The sequence below is a fragment of the Scyliorhinus torazame genome, chromosome 3 (assembly GCF_047496885.1).
Source record: "Scyliorhinus torazame isolate Kashiwa2021f chromosome 3, sScyTor2.1, whole genome shotgun sequence".
NCBI lineage: Eukaryota > Metazoa > Chordata > Chondrichthyes > Carcharhiniformes > Scyliorhinidae > Scyliorhinus > Scyliorhinus torazame.
The window spans coordinates 317229918-317246049 of NC_092709.1; the positions used below are offsets into that span (position 1 = coordinate 317229918).

Sequence of the window (16132 nt, forward strand, 5' to 3'; positions counted from 1 at the left end):
ATCTGATTTGGGAACTTAAGGTGAAGGAACCGTTAAGGGGCAGTGACCACAATATGACAGAATTTACACTGCAGTTTGAGAGGGAGAAGCTGCAATCAGATGTAATGGCCTAATTCTGCTCCTATGTCTTATGGTCTTATTTGCGTTTTTCCAATTCATTCTCCAGATGTAGATTTCACTGGAAAGGCCAGAATCTATTGCTCATCTATACTTGCCCTTGGGAAGGTGATCATGGGGTTTCTTCTGAACCACAGCTATCCACATTGCTGCTAGTTCGAAAATTTTAGGATTTTGGCTCAGTCATTTTCCACATTTCATGAGGACGCTATGGAAACATTTCCACACACACTCAATTATTCATCATGGAAGCGCTAGTGAAAATATCAGGTTGAGTTTGTGAATTGGCTTTAAAGTGCAGCATAGAGGACAAAAGGTAACTCCTGATAATGTAAAGCTGGCTGGGGTTCTCTACCCTTCTTTCGTGGCAGTCTCGTTTCATTGTTCTTGACAATGACAATAGTTGGAATCCTGTAATGTAAACAGAGCATTGCTATTCCTTCTTCAGAATGTAAACAACATTTCTTGGACTAATTAAGGGAAGGTTTTATTGTGTAAACTTTTCAAGTATTACCATTTTTCAATTACAACTCTGGTTTTATCATCCTTGTCTTGACCTTTTTTTAAAAGGTATTCCTTCACGGGTTATGGGAGCCACTGGCTTGGCCAGAATTTTGTGCCCGCCCCCTAATTGCCCTTGAAGGGCAACAGTACACCAATAGTCATTTGAGTTTCGGAATCACTCCTTTTTCCAGGCATAATGGGCAGGACTCTCACGTCCGCGGTGGGGCGGGGGGTCCTGGCGGGATGGAGTGCCGTGAACCACTCTGGCATCGGGCTGCCCCAAAGGTGCGGAGGATTCAGGAGCTAGGCCCGCCCTGGAGTGGTTGGCGTCACGCCGACCGGAGGGATAGGGGCCTAGCGCCATGCCAACCGGTGCCGAAGGGCCTCCGCCGGCTGGCGCGAGTTGGCGCATGCGCGGGAGCGCCAGAGCGTGCTGGCGTCATCCCCGCACATGCGCAGAAGGATTCACTTCCGCACCGGGCATGGTAGATGACCACGGCCTCCGGTGCGGAAGGAATAGAGTGCCCCCACGGCACAGGCCCACCCGCGGATCGGTGGGCCCCGACCGCGGGCCAGGCCACCGTGGGGGCACCTCCCGGGGCCAGATCCCCCGGTGACCCCCCAAGAACCCCGGAGCCCGCCCGCGCCGCCAGGTCCCGCCGGTAAGGGACCAACTCTAATTTACGCCAGCGGGACCTGCATAGAACGGGTGGGACTTCAGCCCATCGCGGGCAGGAGAATTACCGGGCGGGGCCCGCCGACCGGCGCGGCACGATTCCCACCCCCGCCAAATCTCCGGCGCTGGAGAATTCGGCAGCCGGCAGGATTCAGCCGCCCCCCGGCGATTCTCCGACCCGGCGGGGGGGTCGGTGAATCCCGCCCAATGTTCTTACACTGAGTTATTTAGATGAGACCCATGCCCCAGTATTAGCTATGTGCTGAGATGTCTTGTCTCAGCCTGAGTAATGAGCAAAGGTACAGGTATAGTAGCCATTTAGCCTCCCCGAGTCTTTTCCGCCACTTATTAAGATTATGGCTGATCCCAATAACATGTACCCATATTATCCCAAATTCCTTAATACTTCTGGTTAATGTACCTTTTTAAAATCGAATAATGGATTTAGTGAATTACAATTGATTTTAGAGAACCAAGATTTGCAAAGGGTTAAAAAAAATTATTCTGGCCTCCGGCCTCTGATTGCAAACCGCTGAGTTCTGGAGACAGGCTGGTTTGAGTGGAGTTCAGCAGAGGACAGAATTAGGTTCCCCAAATTGAACACTCTTTATCTAGGTTGACAAGTAGCCTTGGTTGCTAATTACTGCCAATGAAGAAAGAAAGTGCCTGCAAAGTAAACCATAGAGAGTTGGTTGGGGTGGAATGGGAGAAGTGGGGAGGCAGGAGAGGGCATCGGAGTGGATAACCTTCAGTGAGGACAATTCTGGGACTTGGAGGAAGTGTGGAGTCACATCCTCTTTGTCCTGTCTCTCTAGTGCTCCACCCAGTACTCTGGGCTGGTGTTGCAGAGTGTCGTATCAGGAGAGAGGCCTATTGCACTTAGTCTGTAAACTGCCAGCGTGGGGAAAAATATCTTATTGTTTAACACTTTCAAGGCCCCGATAATGTACAGTGCTGTGTCAGAGAGATATGATTCTGCTTTACTGCTGTGCCTCATATAAATCACTTTGAATTCTTCACTTAAACAAGTTGTGTGCTTACATTTTAGCCTAACTAAGGCTACTATAAAGGTATCACTGCGAAGCTCATCCCTGGCATTATTCCACAACAAGGTCCATGATCATCACAACTTCATAAATCAGCTGCTTTATATGTACTGCACTTGGGTTACTGCAGTACTTAAATTGGATGCATGATTGGACAGTGACTAAATGTTTTACTGTTGCTACACTGCGATATTCACCATAGAGTTGCCCTAAAATAGTAACATGTTTTAAAAGGAGGGACATTCTGTTTTAAAATGCTCATGTTACGAGGTGCACAATTGCACTTCAATTTCAGATCACCCATACGAAAACAAGCCACCGAGCCAATGAAGAAGAGATTAGAAGTGACCAAAGTTTTAGTCAAAGGAAACCGCTTTGAAGACATTTTGAAGGGCGAGGAGAGAGACCAGAGGTATTTGGGGAGGGAAGTTCAAAGAGTATCACGGGGTGCTGAAGGGTTCGCCACCAATGGTGGGCCTAAGGGAGGGATGATTCTCAAGAGGTCAATCAGAGGATGGATGGAGGATATAGAGGAGGATCACAGATAGGGTGGGATGAGGAACAATTTAAGGATGAGAGACTTATTGGGGAAGGAGGGTAACCGACGAGAGATGGGCAGACAAGGCTTGACAATGAACAAGATATTTGTGTCAGATTTTGTTCAAATTGGAGTTCATGAATGTGGTGATATGCCTTTGGGCTATATCATAGATGGATGGTGTGTGACCTCCAACCAGCAGGTGGCAGTGCAGACACACCATACGGTCTCTAGACCAAGGTCATGTGACGAGTGACTCCCATATAAGGGGAGACACATCCGGCCATCTTCAGAAGAAGATTGAGAGGGGAATAAGACATACAAGTAAATGGGCGGAGCTAGGTGCAGATTCCAGAGGAGTAGTTAGCAGACTCCATGATAACGTGCTCTGTATCAGATTGCTATCTTACCACACGAGACTCAATAAAAGATTCTGGTTTAGACAAGTCAAAGTGTTTGGTGGATTTCTTCATAAGGTATAAAGGACCAAACACGACAATGAGACTTAAGACAAAGAGAATTGGAATAGTTGAGTCTGGAGGTGAGAAAGGCCTGAATAAGGTTTAAATTCAGCCTTGAATGAGGAAATAGTTTGGTACGGTCAAGGTACATTCCAACAATGGGTGAAAGGTAGGGCAACTAAAGCTCTGGATGTTGAGCTATGGTATGATCAAGCAGAAAAATACTTTTTGCCTTTTGACAGATATGACAGACCTATTGGATGCAGCTCGGCACAGTGTGACTGATAAAAGCCAGGAGACCTCGCTCCTGGGATCTACCCGGCTCGCAAAGCCTCGCGAAATCCAACACAATCTCGCGAGATGTGGCAATGTAAATCCCGCCCATTGTGGGCGGGATCACTTTTTGGTAAATCTGCATATTAGAGCAAGACAGCTAGTTTCACTCTAATGTGCAGATCCCTGAGGTACCTGAGGCTTTGGGAATCATCTCCTTCATCTCGGAGACCTTGGGTGAGTGCCGTTCAGTATTAGTCTCCACAAACGGGGACCAGACGGAACGGCACTCGTTGGGGCCTCCAATGGAATCTGCATATTAGAGGGAATCGGAGACCTCCAGCTGCATGTCCTTTGGACAGGATGGTACCCTGGCACTCCTGGTGCCACCTGAACACCTTTGTAGTGCCACCAGGGTGCCAGTTGGGCATGGCCAAGGTGCCAAGCTTGCATTTGCACATACAATTGGGCAAGGGGTGACCTGCGTGGGTTTGGGGGGGGGGTCCTCCCACGGTGTGTTCGGGCTGGGAGGGGGCGGTCGGGGTTTAATTGGGGGGCCTCGGAGATTGGGTGCAATTTAAGAATGGTGTCCTGATCTCTCGCTACACTGGGGAGTTCCGGCGAGCTGAAGCCCCTTATACAACGCGAGTTTATCAGTGCTGCGAGTGCCGGGAAACATGCACCTTAACACGCTCGCAATGATGGGATTTGTTCCCATTTAGTTGAATCGAGCCCATTGCCAACATGAACGAAAGTTCGAAGGATCAATCTGCAACTGACTCCCTTCATAATATCCTGTTTGAGAAAACCTTCAGATAAAATATACACATATTTAGGAAAGATAAAAAAACAATAGGTTAAGCAAAACCCATCGTCTTTAATGGATCTTATCACCATTTGGATGACTTTTCACATAATCTCTGAACCTTATCTCTCTTTCCAACCAGGTATATTTGTCTTTTGAACTCATTTATATTGACAATGTCATTGGATTCCCTGGTAACCAAGTCCATAATTCTACAGCTGACCCATTACGTTTACCTGCCTTTGCTTTATCCTTCCAACTTCCTAAGTTAGCTTGTGTCGTTTTGCTATTTGAACAACTTTACCACAGTTAATTGTTGGAATTAACATTGGCAATTCACTTGTAATCTCGAATGGGTCCAATGGTTCCTGCACAAAGCTTCAACTTTCTCACATGAAAACAAGCTCGACTTCCTTACTACTAAAGCAAAATACTGAGGCCAGGATTCTCTGGCATCCTCACACTCCATCAAGGTCTGCAGAGTCTGGTAGAAAGATCATGGTGCTTTTTCACATCTTTGGATGGGATTATCTGGCCATTTCCGCTGGCGGGATCTTCCGTTCCTGCCGATGGCAACCCCCCATCATGGGCCCCCTGGTGGTGGAGGGTGCAAACAATGGGAGACCCTGTTGACAGCAACAGGACTGGAAGATTCTTCCACCAGCCAATGGTGGACTGCCTCTCCCACAATAAAACATGCTGCTGGGGGACGGGTGGGGGGAACGGAAAATCCCACCCTGTGTCTTTTGGATGAAGCTGTTGAGCTAATTATTGCTTCTATCAGCTTGGATGGATTTGAAAGATCAGTGATTCAATTTGAAGAGGAGTAAAATAACCCGAATGCCTTGGCCAACATTCTTCCCTCATTCAGCATGCATATTGATCAGCCAATCACCTTAAACATAAATCTGCAAGTACTGAAATTCCAAAGGGAAAAGTGAGAAGAGCATAATTAGTAGTGACAAGTTAGGCTCTGTGGGCTTTTGTGTCAAAACCAATCAGAATTGGTAATTAATTTGCTGTCAGTGGGATCATGCTGTGTGCAGTTTGGTTAATGCATTTGCTCACAGGACAATGAATATAACTGTCAAGAAATTCAATGAAGATACAGCATATCTGGAAATCCAGAGGACAAGTTAAGGCACGATATAACTGCAAGTGCTTCCTTTCACTTGGCAATCGATTTCAAACCACCCCCCCCCCCCCCCCCCCCGCCCCTCTCAGAGCACCAACAATTATGTCTGCCACATACTTGTGTTTCTTCTTTTCCACAAAGACATTCTCCCTTTAAGAAAAAAGCAAAGTCAGGAGTGTATTTAATTTTCCACATTATGATAAAGGGCTGTTAGAGCACTGAGCATAATCCATCTCAATTTAGGTGGGAGTGCCGGCTGCCCGCTGAGTCTGTTTACATAGTTGGTAGAGGAACAGTACTGCCAGTGCAAATAGCCAGTCGAGCGCTGCTGACAGTTTTGACATGTGTGCTGCAGAATGTCCTTTAACCCCTCCCAGCTCCTGTTTGTGGGTGTGTGTGTGTGAGTACATATATCTTCCTGTATTGCAGTTTGCCACTTGTACAGTGACAAGGTTAGCAGCAGGCTGTGAGGAAACCCTCCCATAGAAAACTCCCCGAGCTCATTATGCTCCACAGCAAGGGCTGAATTCAGAAGCTGCAACGGCTTCCCAGGACATTAATTTTCCAGTCAAAACCTAAATGTACCAGAAGGAGACTTTAAGGTATGACGTGTTTCTTTCTTCTGCAGTTCATTTTACTTCGGTCAGATGTGTTGCCCAAGAGCTGAATGTGCAGCCGACAATTGATAAAGGGGTCTTATTTTCATTACTGGACTCGAGAGCATGAAAGACTTTGTTCACTGAGGTGAGCAGGAGCTCTTGCGTGCAGAGAGCCTACAGATGCTGCATTTATTCTGTGGCTTGTGTGGTTTTCAGCTGGCTAATCTCCGGTAGATACATACAAACAGGAATAGGGTACTCAGCCCCTCAAACCCAACATACAATTAGACCACAGTTAATCTGCATCTCAACGCTTTATTTACCCATCTTGATTCTGTTACCCCTCTTGTTCAAATAATCAATGCACCGAATGCCGTTCCCCTGCCTTCTCCCTATAACCTGATACATTCTTCCTTTTCAAATACTAAAACGCCCTCTTAAATGCCTCGATTGTACCTGCCTCCACCACACTCTCAGGCATCACGGTCCAGATCCTAGCCACTCGCTGCGTGAAAAGGTTCCTTCCTCATTTCTCCCATTGTTTCTTTTGCCAATTATCTTAAATCTGTGCCCCTCATTCTACATCCTCGCACTCGTGGGAACAGTTTCTCCCTATCTACTCAGTCCAGACCACTCATGATTTTGGAATACTTCAATCAAATCTCCTCTCCACCGCCTTTTCTCCAAGAACAGTCCCACTTGCTCCCATTTGTCCCCGTAACTGACGTCCCTCCTCCCTGGAATCATTCTCGTGAATCTTTTCTGCACAATGCGTGGTCGAGAGCTACCCCTCAATCAACTTTGCTACAAAGAGGTTATCTAGTTGATATCACATTGCTGTTTGTAGGAATTTGCCCTTCAAGTGCTTTGGGATGCGTTGAGGTCATAAGATATAAATACAAATGATTATTCCTTTTTTCCCTGTGAGGCTGCAAAGAGCTACCTTAACTTCAAAGTCAAAACTGGTGAACCTCAGACACGATTGGGAATAAAAGGTGCCTAGTAGGGAACATTCAGGGAACTGGCCTGCAGGGATTGTTCTCCCATGACCTCAGCTACCGAAGAACTGAATGACTGCCTTTATACAGCATCTTATTACATTACTTTGAAACACCAACAAGAATCTCACATGCACCAAATTTTATGAAGTGTGACGAGGGAGCAAGTTTTCTGAGGCTCCGTTTCCAGCCTTGCTGTTTGTACCTAATACTAACAACATTTATACTATCTTCAGTGTAATTAAACGTCCCAGAGCTTTTCACACGAGTATTGTAAAGCAAGGTTTGACACGGAGTCAAGTAAGAGATTCAGGCAGATGCCAGAATGCTTGATCAAGAGGATGGTTTTGCAAGAGGTTTACGTTCCAGGAAGAAAGAGAGATGGAGGGGCAGAGAGGTTTAGGGAGGGAATTCCAGAGCTTGGTTTGCAAGACAAGAATTATAATTGGAAATGGGTAAAGAAAATGCTTCTTTTTGTGATGAAAACCCGGTTTCAGTATGAGCTCATTGATTGTAGGTACAGGAGTCCGGAGTCATGGCCCTCAGGCTATTGCTCGCTCTCATTGTCTTTGGCACTAACATATTGGAAGTTTCCTTTGGCCGCTGAAGGTTTTACATTCTGCATGTTTCCCGTTCTTTGAAGCTTGATTTGAACTCCAGTGAAGCATGGTGTGAGCACACGGCAATATCAGCAATAGTCCATGCTGTTCCCCTCACCCACCCTAGCAGCTCCCATTCTGGTGAACCAGTGCTTTTTTCCCTTTACCAAAACCACTTTGGGGGGCGGGGGGGGAGGGGGGGAATAATTAGGTCATTATTTTACTGCTGTTTGTGAGAGCTTGCAGTGCGTAAACTGGCTGATACAGTGCAATGGGATCTTCACATCCACCTTGAAAGCTTTTGTTTAACATTTCATCCAGAGCTAGAATTGGGCTTCCCGTCTCTCTGACTGGTGTAAAACAAACTAATTCCAAGCCTTTCCACTTGGGAGCTTGCTTATTTCTGTACAGTTGGTGTGTGCTGTTGGATGATATGGAACGGTGCAGAAAAGCTTCACTGGAGTGATTCCAGGGATAATGGAGAAGGTGGGGTTGTTCTCCTTGTGGAAGAGAAATTTGATCGAGGTCAGGACTACGCCGCCATGTGAGCAAACCGCCAGGTAAACCTTGGTGAGTTCCTGCAATGCATCTTGTAGATGGTGCACACTGTGTGTGTGTGTGGAGAAGAGTGTGAATGTTTGTGGACAGGATGCCAATCAAGCGGGCTGCTTTATCCTGGATGGTGTCGAGCTTCTTGTTGGAGCTGTGCTCATCCAGGCAAGTGGAGAGTATTCCATTACACTCCTGACTTGTTGGTGGACGGGCTTTGGAGAGTGAGGAGGTAAGTTACTCACTTCAGAGTTCCCAATATCTTCCATGCGCTATTAGCCACAGTATGGCTAATTCAGTTGCATTTCTGGTCAATGGAAACTCCCAGGATGTTAATGGTGCAGGATTCAGTGATAATGCCATTGAATGTCAAGGGCAGCTGGCTGGATTCTCACTTGCAGGCGATGATCCTTGCCTGGCCCTTGTGTGGTGCGAATGTTACTTGCCACTTGTCAGCCCAAGCCGGGATACTGCCCAGTTCTTGCTACTTTTGGGCACTGACTGCTTCAGTCAATATTTAAACATCAGCCAATATCCTCATCCTTATCATTATCACAGTGCTGTTTGTGGGAGTTTGCTGTGTGAAAACCAGCTGACATTTTTTCTACATTACAAGATTGACCACACTTCAATAGTATTTGCTTGGATTGTAAAGCATTTTTTAAAGCACTTTTCCTTAGTGGTTAGTAGGAATGGTTAAATTACACATGTCCAAGTCTCAACTGGTTATTAAACTCATCAACCTAAGCTGTGTGACAACCTCATTCTTGATGGGATTGGATGCAGTAATCCTGCCCCTTTAAGAACCCAGGTTGCCCGCCAGCCCTCCAGATTATCCTGGAGTCTCTCGGAATTGGAGGTTAATCTCTAGGACACTGATTTGATACTCCTGCAAATGGAAACACTCATCGGGACAAATGCAAGAATGCCCAATTTCAAATGATAACAATTTACAGGAGAAACAGATACTGATTGATAGGTAAGTTGCCTTTGATTGGTCAAGGCTTTACCATAGATAAAGCAGCGGGGTGTATAGGCTCGCCAAACTCATGGGTAATTCAAAAAAGGCTCAAGGCTTAAACATATGCCGTTTCTCTGCAGAGAGCAGGTCCACGATGAGCCTTGGTATGAACTCAAAAACAGAAAATACTGGACAATCTCAGCAGGCCTGACAGCATAGTGGAGAAAGAATGGACCTAACCTTTCAAGTCTGGAAGCTTTGAAAAAGAGTCATCCAGACTCGAAACGTTAGCCCCTTTCTCTCTCCACAGATGCTGTCAGGGCTGTGATTGTCCAGTATTTTGTTTTTTAAAATCAGATTTCAGCATCCATGGTAATTTACTTTTATCATGGTATGAGCTTGACTGTCTATCTTAAATTAGTTATTAGCGTAGCTATTAGCATACTTAGGATTGTTCAGCAAGTGTTGTCCCTTTGCAGAATCACATCTCACAGCAGACGTTTTACTGTGTTTTGCTGCACTTTGCCAGTAGCTACACTAAACCAATTTAAGACAATCCGTTGAGCTCATAACATGGCTCATTCACGCTTGCTAGAAGTGACATACACTCATTCGCAGAATCCCACTCTCTGCAAACAAAAGGAATATGTTCAAGCTTTACACCTTTTTTGAATTACCTAGGAGCTTGAGGAGTCTATAGTTTCCCCTTGCTTTCTTCGTGGCAAAACTCGTTTAATCAGAGTTGACTTGACAACCAATCCGCACCTGTTTTTCCAGTAATATAAATTATCATAGAATCCCGACAGTGCAGAAGCAGGCCATTCGGCCCATTGTGTCTGCATTGGCCCCTGCTCCGTTAGAGCTCCTGACCTAGGCCCAATCCCCCGCCCTATCCCTGCAACTCCACCTAAGCTTTGGACACCCAGGGGAAATTTAGCATGGTCAATTCACCTAACCTGCATATCTTTGGGCAGTTAGAGGAAACTGGAGCACCCGGAGGGAACCCACGCAGACACAGGGAAAATGTGCAAACTCCACACAGTCACCCGAGGTCAGGATCGAACCCAGACCCCTGGAGCTGTGAGGCAGCAGTGCCACCATGCCACATGTTGTTTGGTTTGAAATTTGGTATTCTTGTGTTTGCCCTGATAAGTGAAAGATGAAAAGCTTCAGCAACAAGGCTCTCTTTTCAGCAACACGCAACATCTGTAACATTAAGTGACTGTTTGTGGACACTGTTTTAAATAAGCTAGGAGAAAAATGAACAGAGCACAAAGCAAGATTTTGCTTTTTGCATTTTCTTTAAACACCTTTTGTTTATTAGTTATGAAAAGTTTGGAGGTGTTAGAGAAAAGCCCTGTGATTATTGAGCAGTAGAAACAATTCCCTTTTCAATTGGATACTTAAGGGGCTGTTTAGCACACTGGGCTAAATCGCTGGCTTTGAAAGCAGACCAAGGCAGGCCAGCAGCACGGTTCAATTCCCGTAACAGCCTCCCCGAACAGGCGCCGAAATGTGGCGACTAGGGGCTTTTCACAGTAACTTCATTGAAGCCTACTTGTGACAATAAGCGATTTTCATTTTCATTTCAAGTATAGACGATGGAACGGCGGTATGGTGGCACATGGTTAGCACTGCTGCCTCACGGCGCTGAGTACCCGGGTTCGACCCCGGCCCCGGGGCACTGTCCGTGTGGAGTTTGCACATACTCCCCGTACCTGCGTGGGTCTCTCCCCGCAATCTAAAGATGTGCAGGGTAGGTGGATTGGCCACACTAAATTGCCCCTTACTTGGAAAAGAAAATGAACTGGGTACACAAAATTTATTTTAAAAAGTATAGATGAATGGCCATTCTGCTTATGACCTTAAACGTTGACTCCCTGTCTCTCTCCCCGATACTGCTTGGCTTGCCGAGTATTTAGACCATTTTCTGTTTTTGGGGTTTCCAACCTCTGTAGTATTTAGCATTTTGGCTTGTGTAGGCTAGGCTAGTTTGAGGTGGCTGGTCATGTGATGTGACCAGGGATTTTCATAAGTGCAGGCGAGTATCAGGTGGGTCACAGAGTGATCGGTCACGCCGTTCCCCCCGGTGGTCCCAATCATGGGAGAAGTGCCCAACAGTCAATACTGGCTTTTAAATTGAGAATGGTTAGCACAGGGCTAAATTGCTGGCTTTGAAAGCAGACCAAGGCAGGCCAGCAGCACGGTTCAATTCCCGTAACAGCCTCCCCGAACAGGCGCCGGAATGTGGCGACTAGGGGCTTTTCACAGTAACTTCATTTGAAGCCTACTTGTGACAATAAGCGATTTTCATTTCACTTACACCTTTTAATTGAAAAGGAATGAGACTGTGTGCAATTTTCTGCCAGAAACGGCAGCAGTGAGGTCACGAGCCCTGAACATACACTTGACATCAAGCGATCTCTATGTACGTGCTTTTGGTGCAAAATCACAGATGAGAACTGTTTCCATTTCCTAGCTGCTAGCAAAAAAGGCAAGAGGACTGCGAAGATGGATTGTTTCCTTAAAAGTAAGAGATGGCCAGAGACTCAAATAGGCAGTGTACCTACTGGACAGGATCTCGCAACAGAATCTGCTGGAGAGAGATGCTCAGGAGCTTCCAGAGTGGGACAGAGCAGTGCTAATTTTAGCTCTGTACAGAGTTTCTAGGTCTCTGGTTAAGAGCCTACAAAGAAGAAACTTAACTTGGGAACAAAGCAGTATAAAGATGATTTCTTGAGGTATGGTTTTTAATGTGCTGTCACATGTCAGCTACAGCAACGTAGCTTTTTAATTTGGAATCAGCTGGGTTAATAACTGACTCTGGGGTCTCAGCCTCAATAGGAGCTTTTTACTCACCACTGCACTGCAGTAACTCTCCAAGTTCCTCTGACAGCACTTTCCAAACCCATGACCACTACCATCTAGAAGGGCGAGAGCAACAGATACCTGGGAACCCCACCAGAAAGCCCCTGAGGCAGTTGGCATTCTGAAGTTGTCAGCATTCTGGAGTAGCATCTCTCAGGAGTATCCAGTGCTGAGCAAAAGAAGCATTTTGTTGCTATTGCCCTTAACGACGATCTACATGTGCGAGGTTGGATTTTCCGTTTTGATGAAGACTGCAAAGGAAGCAGCTGAACTCTTCACCTAATACGTGCATTGCCCTCTCTTCCTGTGAACTTGATTTAAGTGAGATCGTGAGGATCAAGCAGGTTCCCCTTCCCCTTTCCCCAAGCAAACTTGGGATGTGTCCTGAAGGTCGGACAGCAAGGGTCCCGAAGGTCGGTCGGTTGTCAAAAGTGGACCACAGGAAAAAAATGTTTGAAAAAACTGTCCTAGATGACCCTAATTGGACCCTTCATTCATAAGAAGCAAGACCACTAGACATGTTGCCCTTGACATCTCTGATGTTACTTGCATCAGAAATGTAACAAAGCCAGTCTGACGAGAGTTTTGCTTCCTATCTTCAAATGCACCAGATTCCCAAGTTAAACAGAGACAATTTGTTTCTAGTTAGTCAGTCACAACAAAGGAAGGTCTCTCACCCAACATCTACTGGAAATTTGACTTTGATACATTGGATGCAATCCAAAAAGGGAACAATGTCTTTACTTTGCCTTACTAATTACCAGTTCAACCTGTTTCTGAGCCGTTAGCTATGCAGTAACTTGGATATAAATGAGATGATGTGTATTTGAATGACTACACAATGAACACTTTTCTGTAAGGGTATAGAGCAGTATTGAAAGCTCAATTGTTGAAGCAGCTCAGTCTCATTACCAAAGCAGAAACTGCTGTAAACACTCAGCAGTATCACTGGAGAGGGTGACAAAGACAGAAAACAAAGAGAGTGCAGTCTTTGTCAGAACTGCAAGCTATTAGAGATGAACAATAGTGAAAAAGAAAGTGGATCAGAGACCAAAATGATTCACGATCGCATGTTTGGCACTGCTGCCGTGACATCGGTCAGCTACTTAGCCTCTGCACCGCCGCCCCCCCCCCCCCCCCCCCCCCCCCCCACACAACGTTTAATCACTGTGTGTGAGACTTTGATGTGTGCACATTGACTGCTGCATTTCCAACGTTAACACATCAACTGCACGTCACAAGAGTATACTGGCTGTAAAATGTTTTGGGAAATCCCTAGGTTGTCAAAGGCGCTTTATAAATGCAAGTCTTTAACAAACAAAATCTAGCAACCTCAGCCTTTTCAATTCTCCCAGCAGCTGCAGCCTTTTATGAGTTGTGGCCGAGTTTGTAGCACTCTCGCGTCCGAGTCAGGAAATTATGGGTTCAAGTCCCACTCCAAAAACAAATTGAACAATAGAATCCTGGCTGGCGCTGAGGGAGTTCTGCAGTATCACAGGTGATTCAGTTAGACTGTAAAACCGGGGTGTCACCTCTCAATCGATAGGAGAGACTCTTATGACAATGTTTCAAGAGAAGAATTCTTCATGATGCCCTGGTCAATATTCATCCCTCAAGCAGCATGACGAAAACAGATAATTTGGTCATTTTCTCATTGCTATTTGTGGAAGCTGGATGTGCACAAATAGACTGTCGTTTCCGACATTACAACAGCGACTGCAAGTCAGAAATACGGAATTAGCAGTAAATTCGCTTTGGGGTAACCTGGGTTTGAGAAAGTCACGATATAAAAGGGGGGGGGGGGGTGAATTCTTGAATTCTGCTTCCCTTTGCATGAATTGTCACTTCTGCATGTCCAAGCTCTGGAGCCCCCTTGTTCTAAAGTCCTCCATTCACCTGATTCACCTGAGGAAGGAGCAGCGCTCCGAAAGCTAGTGACATCGAAACAAACCTGTTGGACTTTAACCTGGTGTTGTAAGACTTCGTACTAAAGTCCTCCAGCAAGGGAGATAGCTTCTGGGTATCTACCACATCGAGTCCCTGTTTCAATTTAAACGCCGCAGGATCATGCCGCAGCATGAGACCGTTATCTAACTGTCAAAAGAGCCACTTTCTACTCATCTGCATCAGTCACCAAGGACCACAGTGATCTGAGTACAGTAGATCCACTGGCCTTTTCCCAGTGGGGATTCCGCATTGTATTGACATATTTTCATAAAGTGGTGCTCGCAGTTATCCATCCTTTCCGGGTTTTTATGTTGTATGGTTGGCAATTCTGGACAGGCTGAAAATAGATAAGTCCCCGGGACCTGATGGGATTTATCCTAGGATTCTCTGGGAGGCCAGGGAAGAGATTGTTGGACCTTTGGCTTTGATTTTTATGTCATCATTGGCTACAGGAATAGTGCCAGAGGACTGGAGGACAGCAAATGTGGTCCCTTTGTTCAAAAAGGGGAGCAGAGACAACCCCGGCAACTATAGACCGGTGAGCCTCACGTCTGTAGTGGGTAAAGTCTTGGAGAGGATTATAAGAGACAAGATTTATAATCATCTAGATAGGAATAATATGATCAGGGATAGTCAGCGTGGCTTTGTGAAGGGTAGGTCATGCCTCACAAACCTTATTGAGTTCTTTGAGAAGGTGACTGAACAGGTAGACGAGGGTAGAGCAGTTGATGTGGTGTATATGGATTTCAGCAAAGCGTTTGATAAGGTTCCCCACGGTAGGCTATTGCAAAAAATACGAGGCTGGGGATTGAGGGTGATTTAGAGATGTGGATCAGAAACTGGCTAGCTGAAAGAAGACAGAGGGTGGTGGTTGATGGGAAATGTTCAGAATGGAGTACAGTCACAAGTGGAGTACCACAAGGATCTGTTCTGGGGCCGTCGCTGTTTGTCATTTTTATCAATGACCTAGAGGAAGGCGCAGAAGGGTGGGTGAGTAAATTTGCAGACGATACTAAAGTCGGTGGTGTTGTTGATAGTGTGGAAGGATGTAGCAGGTTACAGAGGGATATAGATAAGCTGCAGAGCTGGGCTGAGAGGTGGCAAATGGAGTTTAATGTAGAGAAGTGTGAGGTGATTCACTTTGGAAGGAATAACAGGAATGCGGAATATTTGGCTAATGGTAAAGTTCTTGAAAGTGTGGATGAGCAGAGGGATCTAGGTGTCCATGTACATAGATCCCTGAAAGTTGCCACCCAGGTTGATAGGGTTGTGAAGAAGGCCTATGGAGTGTTGGCCTTTATTGGTAGAGGGATTGAGTTCCGGAGTCGGGAGGTCATGTTGCAGCTGTACAGAACTCTGGTACGGCCGCATTTGGAGTATTGCGTACAGTTCTGGTCACCGCATTATAGGAAGGACGTGGAGGCTTTGGAGCGGGTGCAGAGGAGATTTACAAGGATGTTGCCTGGTATGGAGGGAAAATCTTATGAGGAAAGGCTGATGGACTTGAGGTTGTTTTCGTTGGAGAGAAGAAGGTTAAGAGGAGACTTAATAGAGGCATACAAAATGATCAGGGGGTTGGATAGGGTGGACAGTGAGAGCCTTCTCCCGCGGATGGATATGGCTGGCACGAGGGGACATAACTTTAAACTGAGGGGTAATAGATATAGGACAGAGGTCAGAGGTAGGTTCTTTACGCAAAGAGTAGTGAGGCCGTGGAATGCCCTACCTGCTACAGTAGTGAACTCGCCAACATTGAGGGCATTTAAAAGTTTATTGGATAAACATATGGATGATAATGGCATAGTGTAGGTTAGATGGCTTTTGTTTCGGTGCAACATCGTGGGCCGAAGGGCCTGTACTGCGCTGTATTGTTCTATGTTCTATGTTCTATGGTTGCACTCTTGGAACAAGTAGATAACTCAGCACTGTTGAAGTACAGACCTCGATCTGTGTGCTGCATAGTATAAGATATTCCCAAACGGATGGCTACAAAAATACTTCCACTGCTGTTGCTGCTGATGTTTGCAGGATACTGGATGATCGATGTGCAAGTTCT

The 16132-nt window shown here is 46.0% G+C and overlaps 1 protein-coding gene across 6 annotated transcripts in view; it reads left to right on the top strand.

The window, feature by feature from the left end:
• The window catches only part of LOC140409259 (leucine zipper putative tumor suppressor 3-like), a 344557-nt gene that overhangs the window by 251529 nt on the left and 76896 nt on the right, over nucleotides 1–16132 (top strand). The window contains exon 1 of one of the 6 annotated variants that reach the window (XM_072497601.1): nucleotides 6008–6157. The exons of the other annotated variants lie outside the window; for them this stretch is intronic. The gene's annotated coding sequence lies outside the window, so the exon portion shown is untranslated. Of the gene's footprint in view, nucleotides 1–6007; nucleotides 6158–16132 lie in introns of those variants that run through there. 6 annotated transcript variants of the gene reach the window in all.